Source organism: Notolabrus celidotus, chromosome 8 (assembly GCF_009762535.1).
Source record: "Notolabrus celidotus isolate fNotCel1 chromosome 8, fNotCel1.pri, whole genome shotgun sequence".
Taxonomy (NCBI): Eukaryota; Metazoa; Chordata; class Actinopteri; order Labriformes; family Labridae; genus Notolabrus; species Notolabrus celidotus.
In genome coordinates, this window is record NC_048279.1 from 23,154,653 (window position 1) to 23,180,975 (window position 26,323).

Here is a 26,323-nt window from a genome sequence, read left to right on the forward strand (position 1 = left end):
CGTCTTTAAAGGTTTTGTTTTATCATCTGGCAAAGTGTAGTTTTATTTTGCGCAAACTTTGCGGATTGTGTTTTTTATTTATCCGTTTTCTGCTCAAAACACGTTATTTACACTCTTGAAGTCTATCGTGGAGAGTATGACACGCAGAGGATCTCTGAGAAGAGAGAGAAACTTTATTAAATCGGACAGCAATTAAACCGAACATAGAACTGATCAAACGTCACGAGGCTTTGATCAGAAAAGTGACTGAAACAGGTGATTGGAAAAACAGACTCAATGCGGGATTCTTTCAGAGGAACCGAGTGACCAAAGTGTAGCAGGAGGCCTGCAGGCCCTCTCTGAGGGAGTGATGCCTCTTTTTTTTGTTTTTCATTATTCCTCCACCTGTAGCTCCCCTGTTGCGCCTTCTTCCTCTGAAAGAACAAACATAAGACTTTTTTATTTGGATTTTTTTTTCAACTCTTGTGGGTATTTTGCTGAGTTTGTCGATCAATATAAATAAACCATAATTTGTCGTATTCTAAGCGAACCGGACTGACGCTCTTTTTCCCTTTTTTGCGACGACATGCTTATTTTGAATAGAAAATACAAAAATACAAATGTTAAATTTTGCTATAAAATCCGAAAGGTATAGTCTGGTTTTCTTGTGGGCAACTTTTTGTTTTAGCACGCTTTAATTGACCCAATGAATGACCAATGGATGTAAATTATCTAGGTTTATCCAGAGCAATAGTTATATCTCGATAAAGCTGAAAAAGACCTTTCATGGGACATAATTGTCCAATATTCGAACTCGACCATTTAGGCTATTAAAGTAATTAGTCTATAATAAAACAGCTAATCTCGTCACACTCAACTATCGTCCTGGACTGAATACACGGAGCGCGCGCTGGGTGACTTTGGCTAGACATTTAAAAAATAGTTTAAAGATAACGTCATCTTTCTAAGAAGAGAACATTCTTTCATTAGTCTATTTTTCTTTCGATAAACTTCTTTCTTCTTGTTACAACGCATTATACAACATATTTCACACAAGGTTTGAATAAGTTTAAGGTATTTGAATCTTCAGCAGACGCATAAAGAAACTTTGTGACAGCATTATGAGGTTTTTTTTGACGGAATGAAAGCTTCAAGCAAAGTTTCACTTCCTCGTGGCGGAACAAGATGAAAAAGGAAACTTGATTTAAAAAAAAAAGTTCCATATAAATATCTCCATCCAGGAAACCCTCTATAGTTGTGTTCAAGCACTCAGACTTTGACTTAGTTTATATGTGCACAGATGGTTATTAAAAGTGAATCTCCCCCTGTCTTTACATGTGGTACAAGGTTTTAATTATACAACACTCCCTCTTTGTTTGTGTGAGAGACAGAATGTCTTTCACTATCTGGTCCTCTGAGATACACACACTCCTGTCCAACAATCTGGGGAAATCATAGTATACCAGGAACAACTTCAAACACCTCACCAGTCACTGATGCAAAAAGAAAAAAACTTGAATAATTAATCTTGAGAGTAGATATCTGAGCTGTTGTTGCAAAATAAGGAACTTTTTAAAATTGGAAATATTTTTGTTTTTGTCTTTTTAGGATCCAGTGCGATATCCAGAAGAAGATGACCCGGAAATAAATCAGAGAAGAGTCATCATCTATAAGCTAAGGTGAGAGTTAATAATGGGAATTATATACAATGTGTGAATGAGCTACTCACAGATTTATACAAATCTCTGTGACATGAAATGAAAGTGAAGCTTTAAACTCAACCGATGACAGGGAATGATGGGTAACTTCTGAAACAGAGTGTCTTGGACACACACTGAGGAAAGTTTCGAGGCTGTTTCTACATCTTAATGAATTCTTTATTTACAGACAGGGTCATCAAATTCATTAGTCTGCTGAATAGTTATTTCTACAAGTCTAATTTTACAGTATACAGCATGTCTGTGGAGTTAATTGTGCCTAATTGTGTGTGTGTGTGTCCAGGAATGTGTGCGCTTGTCATAGTTGTCTTTTTGTCTGTGCCTCCATGTGTCCATGTGCCAACGCTCGTGTGTGCCCATATGTGGTTGTGTGAGTGCTCCACTGTTACTCTGTGCCTGTGTGTATGTGTGTGCCCATGTGTGTTGTATGCAGCCTATTAGTGGAGTTTAACCCCAGTGTTCAGGGAGTCACATCCCCTCCACACACCAGTCTCCATTCTTACAGCAGCAGCAGCAGCACGTTAACATTTTACTCTCCTCCCTCCCCACCCTCCCCCTTCACTTTTGTCCTAAGAGGGCAATTAAGGAAACAAACGTTTTCCCCAAGATAAGCTGGCTGCCAGCTTTGCATACTAATGCAATGCCAAGTGGTTACAAATAGTGAGTGCTCTAATTACCGGCACTGTTTTCAATCAGAAATTGCTCAATTTCCCAGGATGAGGTCTCCATGGCTGGAGAAAAAAAGCACAACCTGACAGAGGCAGGAGACAATCATCTCTACGTGGAGTGTGGCTGATTTTTAGGTGTGTGTGTGTGTGCACAAGTGTTGGTGCAAATAAGCTCATCTGCCCCTCTGTGTGTTTGAATGTGTGTGTGTGTATGTGTGTAGACCCCAGTACAACCCTCTCTATCACTGCTGCCCTTGACAAGTCAAGAAATGGATCCTGTCAGCCTCTGCAGCATTTAGCACCACAATTATCCCCTTTTCACAGCCTCACTGCATTAATGTAAACCACACCAGGCTACTTAGTGATGAGCACAATGTGGTGCACCATCTCTGGGTACGCAATTTGATGCAATTGTGTTGCTGTGTGATCATCAGTGCAAATCAGGCCCTGCCTATTTATTAAGCAATTTCGTTTGGGGGAAATTACAAGGAAGGTGCTTTTAATTTGGCGGGAGATAGTAATATCTCTAAAAGCAACATAATGTGGCTGACATCAAACAGGAAAAAAAAAAAAGATTATTGCAGTGAATTTTCCACCGTATCAACCTATCAGGGAGGGGTTCACTATTCTTAGAAGGATGGATGCAGTCCTGAGGAGGGAGCAGTGCCGACCAAAGTGACAAGGACTCACTCCCTGGGTGTGAGAATGACTCACTCCACAGGATGTGCACACAGGACCCATCCGTTGGCCTTAGCTGACCTTTGGCTCTGACAGTGGCTAATGGAGGGCTGGCCCTCGATCAATGCATCGAGAGACCTGGCTCCCTGTCTCTGCCCTTTTCAACCGGGGCCAGGAAGAAGGGAGGGATGCTGCCAGAAGCCACGCCGTGGATCCATCGACCCCGCCGCTCTCCCATCCTGCGGGTGACAGCTGCAGTGCCAACGAGCCTGGGGACGCCACGCTGCCCTGCCACGTAGGAAGGACAGCCAGTAACTCCATTTCTGTGGTGGATGGAGGGAGAGAAAGTCACTGATGATCTGCTTGTGAATGTCAGATGCATGTAAACAACCCTGGAAATCGCTTTGATGGGGTAGATGATGAAATGACAGCTGGGTGAAGTTTTGGAAACTTTGTTGGTAGTCGTCTGGAGCTGGTTAAAAAATAATTTTGGCGTTGGTGTTGAATAAGTTTCTGCTGGTTCAACCCGTTTTAATATGATTTTCCCAATTCCATTGCACTGAGTTGCAAAAAAAGCAGCACTCTTTGGTGTGACCTTACGTGTCGTGAACACAAGGAAAACGGCCCTTCTCTGAATGCATGCTTCATCTGTAAAGATAAACTCCTCTTAATGCTTTAATTACAATTGAATAGTTTGACCAAAAGCCAAAAACCTCTGTGACCTTTGACATTACACACTTGAAGTCGGTCAATACAGCCCGACTCCCCCACATCTCTCGTCAGATGTAAGAAGTTTTGTTTACATTTTGAGTGTTCTTGGCATTTGTTGTTCACTTAAAAACGTTACCATGGGGAATATACTTCCTTTTTCAGCGCTGTGTTCCTAAGATGTGCCTGATGTTGTGTTTGCTGCTTGTAACCCAGATGGTGCACCACTGTATACCTTTTATCAGAGCCGCCTTTTGTCAGAAGACAATGCTTGCATAAAGACACAAAACAATATTTAGTGTGCATTTCAATTGCAGAGACCTCGATTCAAAGATCCAAAACAATGGCGGATAAAACACTCGTTCCATATGGGGAGAGAAGAGACGAAGACATGTGAGAGGCTTAGCGCAGATTGTTCTTTTTATTATCATTAACAGTAATGTGATTCTGAAACCCCCTGTGACCCCCGCACAGCAGCACCTCATCTCAGCAGTCATTCATTAGAACAAACAGAAGGCAGGCAGAGAGACAGCGAGAAAAAGAGACGTGGGGAGAGAGCAGAGTGTAAAATAAATTAGACTGTTCTTATTACATGAACCAGTTTTCAGATGGTAAAAAAAAGGCATCAGAAATTCAAAAGGATATCTGAAAGTACTGCATTTGTAGATGAAGATGTCATGGGAAGCCCGTGATCCAGTTGTTGGGTCTTGTGCTATGTGTGTAATCACAGTCACACTTACTGTCCACTTTGGATTGTGAGGCCTGCAGGGAGCCGTGAAATATGGGCAGTGTGAGAAAAAGGCGCGCGTGTGTGTGTGGATTGAGATTGAGCTCTAGTGTTTCTGTGGACTGATGTGAGCTGTGGTGAAACTAATCAAAAAGCCTCTTATGTCTTCTTCCTCTGATATAAATGGATTGTACAGTCTTTCCCTGATGATTCGGCGCAGTGTTTACTGAATACCATTTTTTACACTGGGGTGAGAGTAAAGGCCACCTCTCTCAATTAAGCCCCCCTGGCTCTTTTTCCTATAAGAGCAGGCGTTTCTTCATATTTTCCCCCCTGGTGCTCCTTATCTCTGAAGGCCCTGTAGAGTAAAGGTCCAAATGACCCACCTCTATCCACGCTAATATTGATGCACACATATGTGTGGCTGAAATAGAGGGATTGAACAGAGTGGTCAGGGGCTCTGTTTGGGCTGGGGCGACTGTGGATGAGGAGGAGATGTGGGGTGGAAGGGAGGTTTGTGGGGGGTAGGGGGGGGGGTAGGGGGGTTGAAGCAAGCCGTGTGGATCCTTGGAGTGGTGTGACAGACTCCCCAGCCTCCTGGTAGGATTTGTTGGAATGTGAGAGAGGAGGATTTTAGCACCAGGCGAGCCACGCCAGAGTGCTGCAGACTTCATGCCATCTGTCTCAGCCTCCATCGTCTCTTTGCCAAACTCGTCAGACCTTTATTTCCTCTCCCTCCAGCTCCTTCTCATCCCTGTTCACAAGAGGAGTGGACATACTGAGATCTGCTAATGTATTGGAGAGGAGGAAAAATGGCTGGGCTTAATAGACGGATTCAGAAAATCCTCGATTGATTAACATGTATTCTTGGAGCCGATTGTCCGACAGCCCTCATGGAGATAAAATGTGTGTTCGATAGCCCTGCCATTTGTTACTTGACCAACGGGGGAAGGGAGAGAGAGGGACTTTCATACCATAGCAGCTCTGTTGATCAGTTATTAATAAAACATGTCCCACTAAAAGCCAAAAAGTTCACTTACTTTCATGCATTTCTTTCAAACTATTACGTTATTGATTTTCGTATCAGAAAGTAGAACAATGCTGCTCAGTTTTGCACCAAATATTTTTAGGAGGGCACCAATCGACCTGATGCCTGCCAGAAACTGGTAACATGGTCAGCAATATGCACCTTCAGGTCATGAATGAATCAAAAGCAGAATCTGGGATTGTGTTTTTAAAGGTGGGGCTGATCTCTTGCCCTCTCTCCCTGAGTGGGCGAGACAGGGAGGAAGAGGCTGAAGATCACAGGGAGGAGCTGTACCTGCACCATGTCCTTAACCTGTTCGCAGAAGGGCATCTGAGGGCGGAGGGGGTGGAGCAGAAATGTACCCTTTGTCCGAAAACGGAGCACTGGGAGGCCGGAAGTGGGCAGGAGGCCTTTGAAGCTGACCCCTGGTGTCTGCATCAGGACGGCCTAGTGCGATCGATCTGGTCTAGGGATGGTAGGGAGGGTGAGCCAGGTGCCCCCAGAGGACCCGCAAGGCCACGCAGATCTATTATGGGCAAGGAGGAGGAAGAGGAGGAGGAGAGCAGAGTCACCACTGCTCCCAGTCTTATCACGGCTCAGACAGCCAGAGTCAACTGGCTGCATCCTAACAAGCAAGCAAACACTGACAACAATCTGGTGCAACAGCAAGATGGACGGGCATGTTTGTCGCATGAAAACTTTGCAGGAGACTGCCAAATCTGTGTGGAAAACATTGCATAATGTGTATGAGAACATATACATGCAAATATGGTATGTGTGACAAATTACAGAATACAGCCACAGATTGTATTAAAAAAAAAACCTGAGAAACTTCTGCAGAAGTTGTGGGCTGAAATAATAATGCAACAACAGAAAACAAGATTCAGTGATGTTATTTAACAGTAAGAGGAAAGAAACATCAAAAAGGAACACAAACACCACACAAAAAGCAGAAAATTAAATCAGCAGATGTGATCGTGGGGAGCTGCTAAGTGCTAAATTGCAGACATTGCTTTGAAATCGGTGGAAAGAAAAAAATCAGCTAATACTGAGCAGCTATTGTGAGCTTTGGGATGCCTGTAAAACTAACACAAAATATCCTGTAAAAAAGCTGAAATAATGAGTGGAATCAGAGAGAAATCCGTATCCTAAGTAGGTTTTGTGTGTTTGTGAATCAGGCTGGCATTTCACAGGGACGCAGTTCAGCTGGAACAACAAGATGAATCTGCAGGCTGCTCCAGGATTTTGTGTTTTGTCCAGCTTTGCAGGAGGTGAGTGCTATCAGTGTCTTTGCGCTCATCCCTCTGTTTTTGCAGGATGTTTTCTGCACACAACATGCAAGTAAACACACATGCACACACACTTAAATGCACAAACAGAAACTCTAATCCTGACCCCCCCCCCTTCTTTTTCTCTCTTCTTCCTCACTCTGCTTCCCTCCCCGGGCGTGGAAATGAAAGCTGGGTACTCGGAGTGTATGGCTGGAAGAAATGAAGACGTGTCTGATTTCCACAGCAGCCAATGATGAGGCAGCGCTCCCGACTCTCTGCCCTGTGATAGGTCTTTGTCGCTCTCTTCATCTCGGAGGCCCCCGTGTCATTCCCTCTAATCCCCCCCCCTCCTCCTCACCAACACCACCACCACCTTACCAAACACAAACAGGCCAATCCCGACACTCAGCTCAGGGGCCGGGGGAGGGATGAAGGAGGCTGAGGCATGGCATAGGAGTGAGGGATGCAGTTCAGGAGGAGAGAAAAAGGAGCTCCAGAAGCTGATGTTTGGTGTTAGAGGGAGCCTGTGTGTTATTATTAATAAAGCATTAAAAAAAAAGTGAGCACATCAAAGCATACAGGGGCTATGCTATCATACATGAAAGTGATGCACTATGGCTTAATGTTTCCTAAGGCGTGTTATGGTGACGCTGCTTTGATTTGAAATGCATTGTGTGGAAAATGGATTTACAGGAGTGGGGAGAGAAAGCCTGGTGTGGGTGCAGACCATAATTTAAAACCTGACCTCATAGGCTCTTCAAAGTCTCAGTGAGTGTGAATATCTGGGACTTATGTACTGTATGTGTGCGAGACCTAAACTGCAGCAACAAATGCATACATGTGCAGGAGATATGGAGGACACCTGTGAGCAAAGAAAATTAGCAATTACTGTCACACAAAATTAAAAAACGCATCATGTCACATTTTGATCATTAGCAATGATTGGAACAAATTTTCAATTTTTCTTTTCTTTTCACCTTATTATGAAGCACATTCTTCCTCATCCTTTTCTTCTTCTTCTTCTTCAATGAAGAGCCGTAGGAAGAGAGAGACATCATCATCATCATTCCCCTGTGGCCAGGTAATTATCCTAATCTACCTTCCTCCTGTGCTGCGGCTCCTGTGCCACACTGGCTCAGACCACCTCTGTGGCTTCATTATCAGCGGAGGGACTCGCTAATGGCTCCACGGCCTTGCTGTGCAGGCTGCTGGCAGAGACATCATGAAGGGGGAGAAAGAGGAAGAAGAAGAAGAAGAAGAAGAAGAAGAAGAAGGGGAGGAAGAAGGGGGGAGGAAGAGGAGAAGACGAAGATTAGACGCTAAAGAGGAGGAGGCAGCCCTGAAGGTTAACATCTCAATCATGAGGGACAATAATGGTGAGGCCAACAGCTCATTCAGAAGAAGATGAAGCACTAGGGCAACACAGTGTCAAAGATGAAGACAGGAGATCATGTAGAATGCTCTCTTCAGGACAAAATAACCATTTCATGTGTGTGTGTGTTCGAGGTAACAGGTCGCCATGTCCTCATGTGTGTCCCTTACACACCCCCACCTTGCGTGTTTGCAACACTTATAACCTCACAACATACAGACGGACTGGGGGTGGCAATTCTGTAGTTTTTTCTGATAAGTGACACCCTGACAGTTGGAAAAAATGTTGGGGTCCCTGAACAGATTTCTCAGTTACAAAAATAAAATGTGTTGGAGTAGACAAAGACAGACATTTTTACATTCTACTTTTGAACCCCAATGAGAGCACTGACAAATGCCACCCCACCCCCTCTCCGTCTGTGCCATGATTGTTTTTCCCTCTCCAGAAATGTCATATACTTAAGAGGTGATAATTCTATATGGCACAAACAGACACTGGCTTCTTCCAAGTGTACATAGCATATAGGCTGACACAGATTGAGATGGCGCAACATGTCTTTGCATCACTCTAAATAACCATGAGGGCTTCACTCAATTTTTTCTGTACTTAAGGACACAAGTGGAAACTTTTCAAAATGTTAAAGGAACTCAAGCGTGATGCTCTAGAAGAAAAAGATATATATATATATTCAGATGTTAAATTTACTGCAGTGTAAGTGATGTGTGAAATATATAGAAAATCTCCTGTTTCTGTGTAGGTGTAGCAGCCTACATGCGGAAAACTGCATTAATAAACAGCATACCAAACCCCCTGAGAGCTAGTGTTAACATATTCAGTTTGGTTAGAGCAACAGCCAACAGATCATATGTTAAATACATATTTAAAAAATGCTGATTGACGCCAGTTTCAACACAGCTACGGGTGCTTTTTTCTGCTTCCAACTGTTTTACGAGCATCTCTCTCCAGATTTTTATAATGACATCAAAATGTAGCGTAAATGTAGCATGTTTGAGTGTGTTTAGACTCTGAATGTAAGGATGGACCTTTTAAAAACTAAAAGTAAGATGTACAAATTAAGTGCTGGTGCCACATCAGTGGACTGCTCTCTACTTTTGTTGTGTTGAAGTAGGTGGGTTTGCATCGGTCAAATAATGAGATGCATAATAAAAACTAACCTGTGCTTTTTTTCAACCCTGCAGGTTTGTTATTAAAACTTAGTCATCTGTAAATGAGCAGATGGAGGTAGCTCAAGCACTGCAACAATGGGGCCCCTTTTAGAAAGGCTTCTTTGCCAAATAAATTATCAAAGTTTAAAAGCTGTACAGGCTAATCTTAGTTATAAATAAACACAGAGCAAAACATTTTAAAGCTCCTGTGAGGAACATCCAGTTTGTGATGATTTGGACGAAAACCCAGTGAACAAAGTGGTACCTTTGATATCTTTGCTGATTTGTCCTGTACATTTATAAGTCATGTTATGTAACAAGGAATTTCAATGTGTTTTATTCTAACCCTAAAATGTATTGCATATTAGAAATCTCTGCCATGGAAAGTGCAATGGAAAAAAGCTGTTTTGGCAGCATGCTGATCAACTCCATGTCCACCTGCCCCCTGCCAGTGGTTTCTGACATTACAAATAACAGAATACAGAAATAATCAATCTGGTCACTGTGGGTCTGGTTTGCTTCTGTAGGTCATTGAGAGGCATCAATATTAACTGCAGTCTGTTTGATAACCCAGATTTTAGAGATAAAGGGTCAGTACGCACAACTCACAAAAAGCCAGATTCAGTCTCCTCTCTCCTCACCTCGCCTACAACTGAACAGAATGACTTGCTCCTTATAAAAGTAGTTCCATTGAAACCCTTAAACAGTGATGTCTGGATTCCACAGAATAACACGGCTGTGTTCCCTGCAGAGAAACACTGTTATTGGTTTTCTTGAAATGCAAATCACATTATGTTCAACTTCATTCTTTTGGATGTGGAGGTAGACATTTTAAATATGAATATCTCAAAAACTGGCTGAATCAATCCAAATCTTATTGTATGGCTTCTTACCACTGGAGGCGAATAGAAAATAATGTCATGATGATTTCAATATGGGTAAACATGCAAAATGCAACCAGATCTCACTGTCAATACTGATCCCTCATGTGGGTCCCGCCATTATGGTAGCTGCTGGAATGGAAAATTTGTCTTTTCTTAAAACAAGAACCAAAATGCCACACTCAAAACCAAGCAGTGGAAATCTGTTGGGAATGTAATTTTTAAAAGGATGGTTCTTGGCAAATCCCAGCTCCTGTGCTGAAACATTCTTTGCTCAGAATATTAGGAATGTTGCTCTGCAGCATCCGACCATGGCTGCTGCTGATGGCTGAAACGAGTATCAAAACTAACATGTGTGCAGAATGTAAACTGTCGATATACCAAGGAACGCCGACTTGGCTTAGTGGTGAGATTGCACGACTCATTTACAGAGGCTTCAGTCTTAAAACAGGCTGCCTGGTTTCAATTCTGATCTGTAGCCCTTTGCCCACTCTCTCTTTCACTGTTTGCGACTCTTATCCTCACAATAAAGGAACTATAGGTCCAAAAAATAATGTAAAAAACTGTCAAAATCTATAAATCATAAGTGTGCAAATAACTTTACCATGCACAGCAGTCTATGCTATGTAATCTTGTGCTGTGCTATCACATATGTTGACCTGTATTGACTTAGAGGATGCTTATTTGAAGCTCTGTTTCTGTAAGAGCTACCAAATACAGCAGAAAAGTTAATGTTGTGGAGAAGCACTTTTAAAAGGATCTATTTTCCATATCATTCTAATGGTTTAAAGCATTCCTGTCTTTAAAGTCATGTTTTTTCTAACTAGAGAATACAAATAATGGTACTGTATATAGCAGTTCTAAATACAAGCAACAAAAGCAGTCACTTACAGAAAATGTCTTAAAAAGGGGCCGACAATGTGTAATTACTGCCTCTTAAAAAAATGAAAATAGCAAATTAGCACATCAATGTATTTACTTAATGGACGAATGTTGAAATGATACTTTGTGGTGAGATAATGTGGTCACCTCATTGCTTTATCTGCAAATATTGGAATGGTTCCAATGTAAAAGTACATTTTAGGACACCTATATCTGGTGAGCATATTAATGGATGATTTGAGGTGACAGTTAATGTTTGTGCTCAAAGGGATATTAATACAACCTCCACCCCTACATTGTTGTCAGACTCAGATGGCACATATGTGCAGCTCTCAGAGGGGCAGAACTCTGTGTGGGGTTTGGTGCAGACAAGCATGAAGACATGCTTCATTGTTTTTGTCAGGGGTAACATGATGATACTTGATGCTTTAACTGTCTTTTTGCGCAGGATTCTGAATCAGAAACATGCTCGGCCTATAAATAAATATGCTAAACTGGGTTCTGGGGGGTTACTGGGATGTGAAAAAAACTGCTTCAAATGTTTTTTTCTTGCGCTTTCACTTTGAGAGTTCTTGAAGGTGGGGGGAAAGAACCTTCTTTGGCCTTTCAGGGTCATAAGTCTGCTTCACACTCTCTATAGTAAATCACAACCTTTTGTTTATCATCCTGTGTCATGTTGCTTTCAGCTCCAGGTCTAGTGCTGAGCAATGCCACTATATAGCCTTGAATATCTGAATTTGTGAGGTAATGAATGTATCACTTGTCAGTATGTTAAGTGTATGCAGAGGAGGATACAGACAGATGAAGGCAGAAGTGGGACCGTTTCTTCACAGTTTCTTTCACATGTAACAACCCAACGCGTAGTCACTTCCATAAATGGATCATGGAAGGATGTTATAAAAAAAAAAAAAAAAAAGAACCTGCTCTTCTTCTGCAGCTTTGCTTTGACAAACCAAAATAGGCTCCAGCTAGTAGGATGAGTGTTCCTCACAAACAAGCATCAGTATAACAGATGAAACATGGGTTTTCTTCGCTCCAAAGGGCGCTGAAATGTACACAAATAGCGCTCATGCAGAATATAGTTGGCAAAACACTGTCACTGAAAATGTTTTGCAGTATTTTGATTAATTGCAGTCTGTGTGTTTATGTGTGCTTTAACAGAAATAAGAAATAGCTGCTAAATTGCTGCTGACATGTTGTGAAAAGTGTCTTTAACTAGTGTACAGATAGGAGCAACAAAGCCCATGTAGCTTCAAGAGAGTGCTTTATAGTATATTTATAGTATATGGAATCAAATTTGTTTATCATTAAAATACACTGCATGTGAGGATTTATTGTTAACCTCAATAACATTAGATGTACAAAATAATCTTTCCTGCTATAGCTTTTTATGTATAAGCTATTAAAAGCATTGGAGCTTCTATTTATAAAAATGTCACTGCATTGAAAGTTCAATTCTAATTTCTGAGGATTTTTCTGATGTTGCATTAGACTCTCATGTACATACTTGCCCCTTAAGCTATTATAATATAAAGTGGTAAAATTAAGTCACCTTGTTTTTATTTTGGTGCACATTTGGTAGACGCACAATTTTTAAATGTCTGATGTGCCTTATCCTTGCAGTAGATTAGGGCCCGTTTCCACTAATGGCGTTTTTTTTTGTGCTGGCAGTATCTCTGTTTTAAAGAAAGCCAATGCAGCTCCACGGGAATATGCCCCTAACTTTTGGATCTTCTCTTCAATAGTTAATACCGCTTCTCCTTCACTGGCCAATCAAATTCAAGACGGGGCGGGACTTCTGATATCAACTTTGCCAACAACAATAGCAGAGGTTTGTACACAGGAAAGCTAACCACATTCCTTTTTTCAAGTCTAAAGTGGCTGCTTGTGCAGTACATTTTCTTTGTAGAGTTTTCCTGAATAAGAGCAAATATGAACATAAAGAGCATTTTAAAACAGACTGAATTGTCACTACTAAGGGAAACAGAAGCTGTAAAAACCTTGTAGCCTAGTAACAGTAAGCACAGGTATGAGGCACTATGAATTTTTAGTCACTGGCGCTACTTATGCAGAAAATGCCATTAATGGACACAGGCCCTTACTTTTTTTTATTCTCCAAATCTTTATTTAAAGAAATTCTTGCACTATTAAGCTATACCATGTGTTTTAAAGTTATAGTTTTAATTTATTTACCAAATATCATAAATATTAAACATAAGTCTGGTAAACAGGTCAACATGGGTCTGTTAAAATATGATGCAGTGTGATGAATGAACTATAAATCAGCCAAGAAAGTAATTAAAGCCAGCTCCACTTCAATTAAATACGAGTTTAATGTATCTTGCACGGTGTTGCATCAGGATTGATTATCTAATGATAAGAAATATAACCATAAAACATTCACATGAGCCATTTTCTGCATATCAAGTGCTTATACTTTCAATACTGTGAGCACAATTTGTTAAGAATGCTTCTGTACTTATTGGGAGTTTTTACATTTATATTGCACTTTTGATTCCTTGTCTCCATACCTCATTACCTCAATAAAGAAAGTAAATACTTTTTGTATTAGGAATATTCAATCAACTTATGAGAGTCATCTACTGTAAGTGTGTTTCAACATATGTAAATACTGGATCGCCATTAAAATAACAAGGTTTCACACTGTTGTTTTGTCCAGGTTGTTTATGTATTTTATAGTCAACATGTATCATTTTAGGGAAGATGTAACTTCTGACAATCTTTTCTTTTTGTAAAAACGTATATAAAATGCTTAGGCTCAAGGGAAAGAAATATTCTGTGAAGTTGAGGATGTTCAGTAAACCCAGATCAACATAGATCCAGGTTAGACATCTCATGTTGACCCATTCACACTGAAAGAAAACTTGTTTATTTCTCTTTCATTGCTCCAGTGAGAAAACATTATAAAGCCCACTCTGATCCCCATCTTACACAGTGTGCCAGGTGTGCTTTTAGCTTTAAGAGGAGACTGTTAGTCAAACAATGGGAGAGCATTAAAACATGCCAATAGAGCAGTATTAGTCAACAGCCTGAGTCAATACACCCCACTGGGCTGCATGTCTACCTACAAACACAAGCAATTGCTTTAGAAGGCCTCGGCACTGGATAGAAACATCAATTACAGTAAATTACACCAAAACAGTGTGTAACACTTCAATTTGTTAAAGCTCCTGAGCTGTTTGGGCTGTTTTGGATGAAAGCAGAGCAGAGCACTCGAGTAAGATAACATTCAATAGCCCAGAGATACATTGCCCTATCAATCCTGGGTGCTGAATAGAGCGAGGCAGTTATTTACATTTTCATCCCTGGGACTTACTTCGAAAGCTTTACTAAGAAACCAGATCAAATTATCCTTTTTCCTGTGTGCAGCCGAGTTTTTTTAAACGTACACTTTGAAAGAAGAGCACTCTGTGGCAACCACATGACTTTTCAAATCGGCATAAGCTCCACTGTGTGCCCATTTTTCTTTGGGCACTGGCATTTTAAGGAATAAAAAGTGGAATTTTAATGTTTGGTTGAAGTTTATAAAGTTGAAAACATTTGCAAAAACAAGGTTAAAGGCAATTTTTGTGTTTATTAAGGCTTTTTATTTCAAAGTCCTAGGACAGAGGTTGATAAATGCTGCAGTAACACGACATGAGACAAAGGAACAAAGGATCAAAACACCATTTTAGTTCACAGAATCACTTCCCTGCAGAGAAAAAAACACAAATGACAGCCTACAAAAGGTAGCAAGTCTGCTCTGAAACCAAAAAATGTCCAATTTCTACTAAACTTTGTAGTGCTTCAATGACTTCCCTTGCTATGGTTGATTATCCAGGAGGGGTGTTGGTTGCTGGGGACAGATGAAGATTTGGCTGTTTGAGGGAACATTTTAGGAGGGGGGGGCTGGTGTAAATGAAAGACAAATGCGAGTAGTGCCCACTCAGCTATTTTCCCAGTCAAGATCAAAGGCACGCCGGACTGGCCGCTCCACGGGAAACTTGAGATGGGTCCTGCCTTTGTTTGCTGTTGCTAGGAGACCTGCAGAAGGCTGAAAGTGTTTGCAGTGGGGTACAACATCAAAACCATTTCCAATATACATTTTTAAGACAGCCATGTATTTGTGTCCCAGGCTTTCGATTTACAGAGCACAAAAAGTGACTCATCCCTCTGTTAGTCATGGAATCAATTCATTGGTGTTTGTTTAAAAAGGAAAAGTCGATACAGGAAATTACACATGCAGGCGTTTTCAACAGCACTTGTCAGTAGTTTGAATATTGTGTATAGTATCAGTGCTTAAGCGTTGCCACACTGATGCACAAACTATATCCACCGAACGGCCGTAAAAGCAAGATTAATACAGTATTTTTGGCCCAGTGCAGGAGCACACAGCATGTAAACAACTTAAATATAGTTTGATATATTTATAAAGCTCAGCTTCGGCTTCCCAACAAAGCTAATTATGATGCTGCTATGTATTAATGGGCCCCATGATAGTAAGGGTGGCTAGACATGTGTCACAGAGAGCTCATTACATATCATTAGTTCAACACTCCAATAATGTCTACACCTGCTGAGCAGCAGATAATGACTTGGCCCCTGATATTTGCAGAACTATTGTCTACTGAGCGAAGCATCACCAGGAGGATAGGTGCACAGGCTGGAGAGCTGCAGGAAAACTGATAAAGCTATACAATAAGGGAAGGTGCATACTGTTTTATTTGTTGTAAGCTACAGTAAACGTGGCACAGTAAAAAAGAAAGCAGCAGCATTTGTCTGTTTTTTACAGAGTGGGGGAACAAATGTAGCTCATTAACTGGAATATGATAGCAAGCCTTGAAACGACATTCCTACTATGTGTGAATATAGTTATGGTTTATAATCATGGGGCAAATGCATAGAGAAGGAACTTATCAAATAACCTTTAACCATTTCAGTTGGTTGTTTGCGTTCTCAAATTAGGCTTGTAAAATTCCTGGTTTCTTGGTCAATGGAGTGGCTCTGGCACCCTCAGTGTTACATAACACTGCTCAAAACATGCATGAATAACTTGACCTCAATCTTTCTCACTTAATTTAAGAAGGAAGTCCAAATTATTACAGTGTACAAGGGCTAAACTTGGACTTTTCTCAGTTAAATGTGCATGTAATGAAACGTGTGGGGAGCTACATTCTACTCTTACTAGATTTAAAGATATATTTATTAGTCTATGGAAAATGTCTTGTGACTAATGGGACACAAACTGCAATAGCCATAGAAGTGACCTTCGTGTCTGGAACGATGAAGATTAGAATCGTGCTGTGTCTGCCTTGTGTTTTCACTACTTGAGCCAACTGGCACAGCGCTGGCGTCCTCTCCCGGGCTCCCAGTCTGCCATGATGACAATGGCAACCAGCTACCGCATGGCACGTAAAAATGACAAAGCAAGCCAAGGGATACTTGGACGATACGAGGATAATACAACACAACATGATCAATCGTTCTGTTAAGAAAAACGTATTCCTGGACATTGCTATTGCTGGCCATTTTGCGTTTCTAGGACATCAGCCTCTTCATCCAAGTTTGGAGTGCATTTTTTTTTTCAATGAGCTTTAAAAGAGGCAATTTCTAGCTGGAAAGAGGAAATTAGGTTCTTTGAGTGTGTATCCTCTAAAGGGGTGAATTTCTTCATGAAGAAGTAAAAAATGGCCTACATTCAAGTGTGCCAGCTTATCTGCTGTGTCCTCCCGTAACCTGCTCCATTCAGTATGTGTGCTAGTGAAGCCTCAGCAGAGAACAGGCAGTGTGACAGTGACGGGAAGAAACAGATTCAACAGCCTAACATTTGTTTCGCTGTTAATCCTGCTGTTTCCGTCTCCAGCTTAGGAAGACACGTTGTTCTCTCCTGTTACTGTAACCAGAGATCCACTCCTGAGTTACATAAATGTGAACATAATGCTGCAAAATCCCACATTAATAGTCTTTGTTTGAGCCTGACTGATATTGGATTGTTTACAACAACACTGATACAGATTTAGAGGAATAATTAGGTGGCTGATAGTGTATGTTGGTGCTGAAATGACAGAAGACATTTGTAGCTTGTGGACTGATATTGCACCAAAATGACAATTCAAAGGTCCTCAGCTGGCTGCTTTCTTTAAAAATACCGGATTTCACAGTATTTAAGATTTTATACATAGTCAACATTTATGGTTAGTCCACTGACTGCTTTGTTAGCTAGGATGCCACACATTATGCAATAATCACATTGTAGGCTGTACAAAAAATACCAACCTCTGCATATTGTGTTAAACATGCAGACAAAGATATTTCTTAATGGATAAATATCAGCCCGATAATGTTGGCTTAACCCTGAATCGATTGCACTCCAGTCTTTAAACACTAGGAATAGTGTATTCAAAAAGCTGCCATGATTTGTCTTCCTTAACATTTATGCTGATACAAACATATCTTAATGGACCAATATTGGCCGATTGATATTGTTTACCTATAAATCAGTCATGCTCTGGTCTTTATAAGCTTTAACTTGTATGTTTGCATTAAGTTGTCCAAATTGATGCATTTTAAAAAAACATTTATGCTGACATGGGTAAATCTGCTTGGACCAATATGGGTCTGTCATGCTCTGATCTTTATATACTTCAACTGGTGTATTTGCAAGGCTGTTTCATTCAGTCTTCATATCTTAATGGATGATTATTGGCCTGATAATTTGGCTATGGATATATCTGTTGTGCTCTGGTCTTCACTTCACACTTTAACATGTGTGTTTGAAAGGTAGCTGCTTTAAGTTTTCAAGACAGAGCAGTACAGAAAACATATGTGCTGTTACAGGTATATGTTCTTGGACCATCATCGGCCTGATGATATAGGCTGATATATCTGTCGCACTCTGGTATAAATGCAGTTTAACAAGTGTGTTAAAAGCTGCTGCATTATCTGAACTTCATGGACATTTGGGACTGAAGATAGTTGGAATTAGTTTCTGATTGAGAATGGCTTTTTTTATTTGGCTACCACCTGCCTCTCAGTGACACAAATACTTCACTCTCAACACAGACTGGTATTTGGTCTGCTTTTTTACTAAATCTCCGGCTACACTCACAACTTTGTTGCCAACAGGCTGTTTATCTGGAGGGTTAAAAACTTGCTTGATTAATAGATTATGTTTTACTATTTCAGAACATAATATTTACATGAAATCTACTGTTATTTTGCTGCAAAGGGATTGATGAATTATGTAGACTTGTGTACTCATCAGAAGTTTGCATTTATGAAAAGCATGGCAACAAAGCTTTGAAAAGAGCTCTGAAAAAGTTTAGTGTAAAAATAATCCTCAAACATTTAAGTTCTGAGGTCTGATCTTGTAAAGGTCTCATCTTAATATTTGCATGTACAGTAGATCTTTTTGAAATGCTATTCATTAAAATTTCTATTCCAATTCTCATTTTTAAATTGTTTTTAAAATAGTATTATATTTAATAAGGGTGTGAATATTTTAAACATACAACTCAAGTTTTTTGTAAATTAAACTGTGCGCTCAAACATACGACCACTGTCATGTACATTAAAGAATTCAACCTGTGTTTTTTGTGTGTGAGTGCTCCTTCAAAGCCTGGACAGGTCTAAATGATAAGTTAGCATGGTAGCCCTGTAGATGCTTCCCTAAACAGTTCACCTCTGTTTTGGAGATGACTGCTGCCTGAACTCTGTTCCCCCACCGAGACAATAAAACGGCTGGATGACTATAGGACTAGCAGAAAGGCCGGCAGTTTATAACTCAAGAGGGGCAAAGCTGTGCAGACCGTGTGAAGATAAAGATTTAGTAACGCTAAGAGATTGGAATTCTCTTAGTCTTGGGTCAGACGGCCAAAGTTACCTATCCACATTCCCTGAGGGCGTATGAAGAGACCCCAAGCAGGAGTCGGAGCACACAGTTAGGTCCCTCCAACTCGAGACAAAGGAGATGTCACAGTCAATCAGAGGACTCATCATTCCTGCCAATAATTGCTTACTAAGAATGTAAATGGGATGTACTATCTTTACAGAGGAGAACATTATAGTCTGTCTCCAACATTCACTTTGCTGTGATAACGACATATAGGTAATGACCACATCAGCTAATGACTGAAGTTTAAACAAAAAATGAAAGTGCATAAATATCAACAGGTCTTTCATTAATATACTCTAGATAGATTTTTATTTGATCTTGTTTCTAAGAGGCCAAATGTAAGAGAAATTATTTTGAAAAATCATCAAAATCTTCAAAGTACAAAGTGAGTAATAATGGAAACGTGCAAATGCACTTAATTTTCTATTTAGGGAATTGTAAATAGAGTTGCACCGCCCCTTTAAGAGTAGTAACAGTAGCTTTAATTATTGTTTTCAAGATAAGTTTTAAGGAAAAAATCAAGAGCATTGAAGCATCTATTTAGATTATTATGCATTTCATCCTAATGAATATATAAACTATGAAAACTGTTCTAAGATTTAAAAAAAAAAAAAAAAAAAAAAAAACCCCATCAACTTTAAAGAGTACAATGTGCTTTCTTTAAGTTAAAAGCAACCCAAACTTTAAAGCTAAGAGAAGCATTATGTTAAGAGTGACTGGTACATTATGATATAGGACTACTTTAAAAGTCTTGATCTTTTCACAGTCCCAGAAAGCACTGTTATTGGAGAGGATTTGCTGTGAGATTCCCTTTTCATTCTAACGGCATTAAAAAGCGTAAAGACTGGAAGACAGAAGAGAGGGGCTGACGTCATGGACCAAGAGTCACCCGCCGTGTGTTCGGCGTCTCCGAGTAAAGACTTATCTGCAAAGAGGTTTGGACGGACAATGTGGGTGGACAGGGCGTGAAACTACTATCATCATCAGTTCTGAATGAAAAAAAGAAAACATATCTTCCACAAAAAAGGAGGCTCATTCCAATTCAGCTGCGTTGTTAGGACAACGAGAACCATCCCTCAGATGATTAGTTCCACTTCAAAAGAATTTACTTTCCGCGGTGGAAACGTCCCCCTTTTGTGTCCTTACACAGGGCTTTCTCAGCCCCAAAGAAGAATCGTATGTTTAGTCAGCCTGTTTATTATTCCTTCTGTTCACACTACAATTGTATTAAATAAATAGAGTACTGCTAACAAAGGCCTATTAGCTCATAAACATGTCCCAGTACACACAAAAAGGCTAAATCACAGTCCCTGCAAAAGAAAGAAAGAATTAAGATACTCCAAATACAGGGAACGGCTCTAGGTACATTAGTGTGGAAATGCTGCCAACTCAGAATGTCTTGTTATTGACATCATGAAACATGCATGTTATGCTGCACATAGTTTCTCTAACTGGGGATTTGTTGTGTGGCTCCATTTCCAATTTGAGACGCTGCAACTTGAAAAAAAAGCACTAGTCACTGGTGGAGAAACAGACGCACGTTTTCTTTTTTTTTTGTCGTGCATGTTTTCAAAAGGGACAAAGAATACGTTATGACCAGTTGACAGAGTCTCTTGTGTTTACATTTTACATCTTAAAGTAGAACTCCTTAAATTAATTCTAAAAATACATGCTCTGAAAATGTACATAGTTTACACATTTCACTTCTAAAACTGATTGATATAAAAATACCAAAAACACCCTAAACAGTTAATTACAGGTAATTAATTTAACTATGATGCTGTAAATCACATTCAAATTAATGTGACTATTAATGTGCGATTAGAGCAGCAGATCAAAGAGAGTTACAGCAGTTAGCTTGAACGTTAACCCGACTTCCTTGAGATTTTAATGACACAACGTGAATGCTAAAGAGGCTCAGCTGAAGATAAGCAGACATCTTGCCTGAATCAAAATCCCAAAAGGGGCGGAGAAGAGTGTGGTGAACACACCTAAACGCAGATGAGTGGAATCAGGATGAAAAGTTTTTTTTTTCTTTTCCTTGACACAGCCTGCAACTGGCAGCTGTGACATCCTGGTTACTTTTACTGGATTTTTCTCCCCTTTCTTCCTTTTTTTTATTTGAAGCTGAATCCCAAAATCAGCCAGGAATGCAGATACGTTTGCAGGCCTTTAGGCAACATGCTTACAGTCTACCAGCAAGACTAAAAAATAATCTGCTTGTATAAGAAACTAAAGTATGCAATGTATAAAAAAATCTCATGTTGTCCTTATTTTTGCTGCACATGTCTTGTTTTTATAAAATTCTCCATCTGTAAACTTGTGCCTGATTAAAAAGGCATGCCTCACACCACTTCAATCATTCCACCGGTCCACTCCTGCTCTGTCTTTGATGACTGTATGTTCCAGTATGAATATTGACTGGAAGCGTGCCTGGTGTGGCTCAGGAGTATCTCTCCTTCCCTTCATGATCAGTGACGAGCCTCCTTGTGACCTACAGTATATTAATATGCTCAGCAGAAAGATGCCTCTTGGCATAGGACACGCCAGCAGCAGCCCTTTAATGTTGGCAACTGTCAAAGCTTTGATTTCTGATTGATGAGTAAGGTTGGTGCAATAACAGAACGACACCACTGGTCATCTCACCCCCATTTGCCAAAACAGGGAACTTATCCTTTAACACTGCACGCAGCCCCACAACTCAGACTCCGACAGCTGCCACATCAAGTGTTTGATACTGTGTAAAAAAAAGTGCCTCAAGGCTACAAATGTACAGAATAAACACTATGTATGTAACATGTATTGACTGAGCAGGAGGGAGGCCTACAAGTGGGATGAAAGTTTCTTTTTTTGTCCACTAACCAGGATGAAAGACAGAAACTTCAGTGTGTTAAGACACTTCATCTACAGTTTGCTCAACTCCCCCTGTTCTCTTCTCTGTCTGAGCACTTTTCACTAAATCCTTTTTGTTATACGTAAAGTAAACATCTAAAGCACTCACTAGTCTGTTGATCAAGTTAAAAAAAGAGATTAATACCAGTCTAATGCAGTTTAAACAGTTGCCCTGCAGCAAAGGCTGCCTTCATAAAGTTTTTAGAGTTTTGGTTAAATTATTCTAAAGTGATGCTGGTATATGTTTGGGACATTTTGAAGGCTACAATGTTGGTGGAAACATTCGGTTGTATTACACTATATTGTATGTAGTGCACTTTTGTCAATTAGATTAAAGAACTTTATAAATCCCCTGTGGGGAAAACTCATGTGCCACAAGGGTCTGTTCACAGAATCAACAATCAATAAGAACAATACAGTCACGAAACACATCGAATAAATAAATAAATAACACAGTCGCACCATTTCAGGCATAATTAAGACCTATGGGTCAGATCCATGGCTACAGGTGTTCATTAAAAAATCTGACTGCTTACAATGTGGGCATGGAATATGAACATGAACTACAACTTCTGATCTGCCCACAAAATAGCAATGATAACACCAAAAACAATCTTTGTTGCATCCATAAGTCTCTATATTTCTAACAATCATTTTATAGCATAATATAATGTATTTCTAGAAGATAGGTCCAGGGGCATATCCAGACTTTTTTGAATGGGGTGCCCGCCTATTGCACCAAGTCATACACTGTATGGGTGACATGAAGTATGTGTGCACACACACAAGTAACTAGCATTTAATTACCCTTTCTTTCTCAACACATCATATCTACTTTAACTACTAACATAAAGTGTAGTACTGATGTTATGGTCCTATGTATAATATTTTACTTTAAAAGCAACACGACAGAACGGCAAAATACACCTTTAAAAACCAAAGTCTCAAAGGACTTAAGTCCTAATGTCCCAATTTAATGTACTTAAAATAGTCCCAGTAAATGTATTTTTAACATTTTTTGCAATCTACTGCACACCTGTCTCATGATAAGATGTGTGAACCAGTCTTCTACAACTAAAAGTACCAACATGAGCGATTGGAAAGGTCCTTGAAATAAAATGTATTATTATTATTATTATTATTATTATTATTATTATTATTATTATTATTATTATTATTATTATTATTATAATAAGAAAATGATTTGCATTAAAATGCAAAGAAAGCTATCGGCAGCACTAACACAGTCCAAACTGCTTCAATAAAGTCCAGCCTCTTGACAAGGCAAATAGCCAATCATAGTTTATAATTTTGGGGTGACACCTTGGGTGATCAAACAGGCTTCAAGGGGGAGGGGGGCATGCCACCCCTGGCCCCTCTCTGGACACGTCCCTGAATAGGTCTACATGAGTTTTAGATTTATCTTTTTTTATGAAAGTTTGCTTTACAAGCTTCTGTGAGTGGAAACTCATGTTTAAACAGACAATGAAAAGTAAATGTACAAAATAACTGCAGCTGTAAGGTTAAAAAACAAGTAACTATGAAGTAGTTGTTATTGTTGGCACATGCTGTACTGAGTATGATACTAGTATTATTTAACAGTTGAAATATCTTGCTAGTTTACTTATATATATATATATATATATACGTAAGTTACCTAATCTAAAAGAGACTTACAGGTGGAATGTTGTGACGGATGCTGTGCTGTTGTCTACAGTATAACTGACATCACAACCACAAAGGGTACCACACAATACACCTACTGCACACTTTATAAGATAGACCTGCACAATCTAATGCATCTACCACAGCTGTAAAGTCTACACTTAGTTACTTTTATTGATGGAGTTTTATTTCAGCATGGGCACAGAAGTTTTAAATTCAATCATCAGTTTTGTTTCCTTATTGAGGCCAAGGTCAGGTACGAAACTGAACGACCAGAGGAAGAGAATCTTGTCAATACCTCTTAAAATGATACTGCAGAACAAAATCCTTACCAATTAAACATACTTCATGGAGCTATGGCTCATGCTGAATATGCTGACCACATTGCACAGGTGTAGTTTACAAGTCTTTACACACAAACTTTGTAATTTGACGAAAGCAGCACAAGTAAGTCGAAATGCATTATCATATTTTCACCCTTTTCAATAAATGAGGACAAGCTGATTTAGGAAAAAAAAGAACTTAACCAACTGCAACTAATTGCTCCTTTCATCTATCCAATTAAAAGCAGAAATTTAATCCAAGTAGTCTATTTCTTGTTTTGATTGCTCATCACATGCCTTAGCCTTTTAATCAGCTCAAAATATCAGTATTGCATATTAATTCAGCAGAAAGGAATGGGATACCAGTAACACTGCTGATTTCAACCTAATCCCACAATGGCTAGGCCTAATTGACAAGTTGTTTTGGCAAAGCTAGGCGCTAACTGCTAACATTTTCAATCCATACCCACTCAGGTGTGTATGTGTGAGAGAGGGTGTGAGGAAGTTGTTAAAATGGTGCTGAGGATCAATGGGATGTTGTTGTTAGCGAGAGACCTTTCAGGGGAAACATCAGTAAAGGTGGCATCACAAGTTGTCATGTGTGATGTTTGTGAAATGCATCTGGATCGTCTCCCCCTTCAGTTGCCTGTATAAACAGTCAGCAGCAACGGCTCGGCTTCCCGGCACGTTTTTTTTTTTTCTGTGATGAAACAGCTCAGTTGCATGAGGTAATCTCACCCTTACCCAAATGAGATGGTAATGCCTTCACTCAGGGAATTCAGCAGCACCTAGAAGAAGGCTGTGCAGCTCAAATGGGACTAATAATAGAGCCTGCGTTCTCTTAACTCTGAATCTATATTATACGCTTCAAAAATGAGATCAACTATATGGGTCAGTGGGATTTCTGCAAGAGGAAAAAAGAACAGAAAGGAGCAACAAAAAGAAAATATGCTCTGCTGACAACAGATCTAAGGAATGCAGCAGCTAATAAGAAAATTATTTGGGCAGAGCAACAGCTCAGAAGTTTAATTAACAGAGCTGGTTTTTAACTGATTGAAAGGGAATACATGTCCACACTCATGTGCATGCGAGCCTAATTATTTTCAACCCCTTGATTGTCTAAATAGGCTTTATAAATAAAAGCACAAGTGACTTGGAAATGTTCAAAGGGACTGATTTTAGAAATGAAAATGATCAAAGAGCAGTCTTTCAGAACTCGTGTGATCTGTGAATCGGAATACACGGGGACTTCAGTCGTCCACGCTGCTGCGGCCTAGGTTTCATTTCAACTTTGGAGTAGACACACACACACACACACACACACACACACACACACACACACACACACACACACACACACACACACACACACACACACACACACACACACACACACACACACACACACACACACACAGGAACGAACACACACCCAACTCCACCCCCAACATCTGGCTTTCTCAAAGGACAATAAAGACATTTATTAGCCTCCATCTTTGCTCAGGAGGCCCACAAATTAAACTGAACTTATAAAAACACAATCAATGCATACCTAAGATCAGATCTAACATGATGAGATAGGATCTTATATTAATGTACATGTGACCTGACTGATGGATTTACAGTATCCTAAATCAGCAGAAGAGACTTTTCTATTAAAGAGATGAATAATGAAGCGTGTTTAGATAATTATGTCAGTACGTTTGTGTCGCCTCTGGCATCTTGTACACATGTGTGTATAACCAACAGCCCACGCTGGCTGCTGATCCATTTATTTTTATGTAACTGGCCTGTATCTTTACTTAGTGTGCTGGTAAAAGGAAAGCAATGCACAACTTCTCAAAACATGCAGAGAAAGAACACAGTTTGGTACTTACGGTACAGCAGTGTGGTTATAATCTGCAGAGAAAGAGTGGCTTCTTTCCCCCCCTCTTGGGCTCTTTGGCATTATTCATACCCCTTCAGACATGGAACATTCCGAATTAAGTTAATGTACAGAGCATAGTTAATGATGTGTTTGATCAAGTGGGAATAATACAAGTCAAATACAGTGCATGCATAGTTTTTAAGTGATTAATTTATGGCTTGGATTGTTCTGCTAGTGCTCTTAGAAGTTACGTATATAATGTCCAGTTGCAAAAAAAAAGACTCACAAGTTAACTTTACCCTTTCTGTTAACTAATTGTCAGAGATTAGAGTTTGTTTGGGTGTTGATTTATCTCTCAAAGCAGGGTGGGGACTGTATTTTTGTTGTACTGGAGGCGTAAACTGCATTTCCATGGGAATGTGTTCTGTTTTGTTGCAGATTCATATTCCTGAGACACAGCCCCAGTTACACAGATGGATTGCATAATTCTGCCAATTACATAAGCGGAGGAATTCAATGTCACCCGCAACAACAGCAGTCCCCCATAATCTATCAGACACCGGAGCGGAGGACAAATGCTAATCACCTCAGCAATGCATATCCCA

At 39.9% G+C, this 26,323-nt stretch overlaps 1 protein-coding gene and 1 long non-coding RNA gene across 3 annotated transcripts in view; one reads left to right on the forward strand and one right to left on the reverse strand.

Annotated features, from left to right (window-relative positions):
- The window catches only part of LOC117817330, a 72,152-nt gene extending 63,129 nt beyond the window's left edge, over positions 1–9,023 (forward strand). Inside the window, exons 4-6 of the long non-coding RNA XR_004632123.1 lie at positions 1,588–1,658; positions 6,684–6,776; positions 6,966–9,023. This is a non-coding gene — a long non-coding RNA (uncharacterized LOC117817330). The remainder of the gene's footprint in view (positions 1–1,587; positions 1,659–6,683; positions 6,777–6,965) is intronic.
- The window catches only part of zic6 (zic family member 6), a 94,149-nt gene continuing 71,974 nt past the window's right edge, over positions 4,149–26,323 (reverse strand). The window contains exons 4-5 of one of the 2 annotated variants that reach the window (XR_004632121.1): positions 7,754–7,984; positions 4,149–7,638 (exon numbers count right to left, since the gene is read on the reverse strand). The gene's annotated coding sequence lies outside the window, so the exon portion shown is untranslated. Of the gene's footprint in view, positions 7,639–7,753; positions 7,985–14,675; positions 15,132–25,728; positions 25,811–26,323 lie in introns of those variants that run through there. The other variant, XR_004632122.1, reaches the window with a different exon arrangement.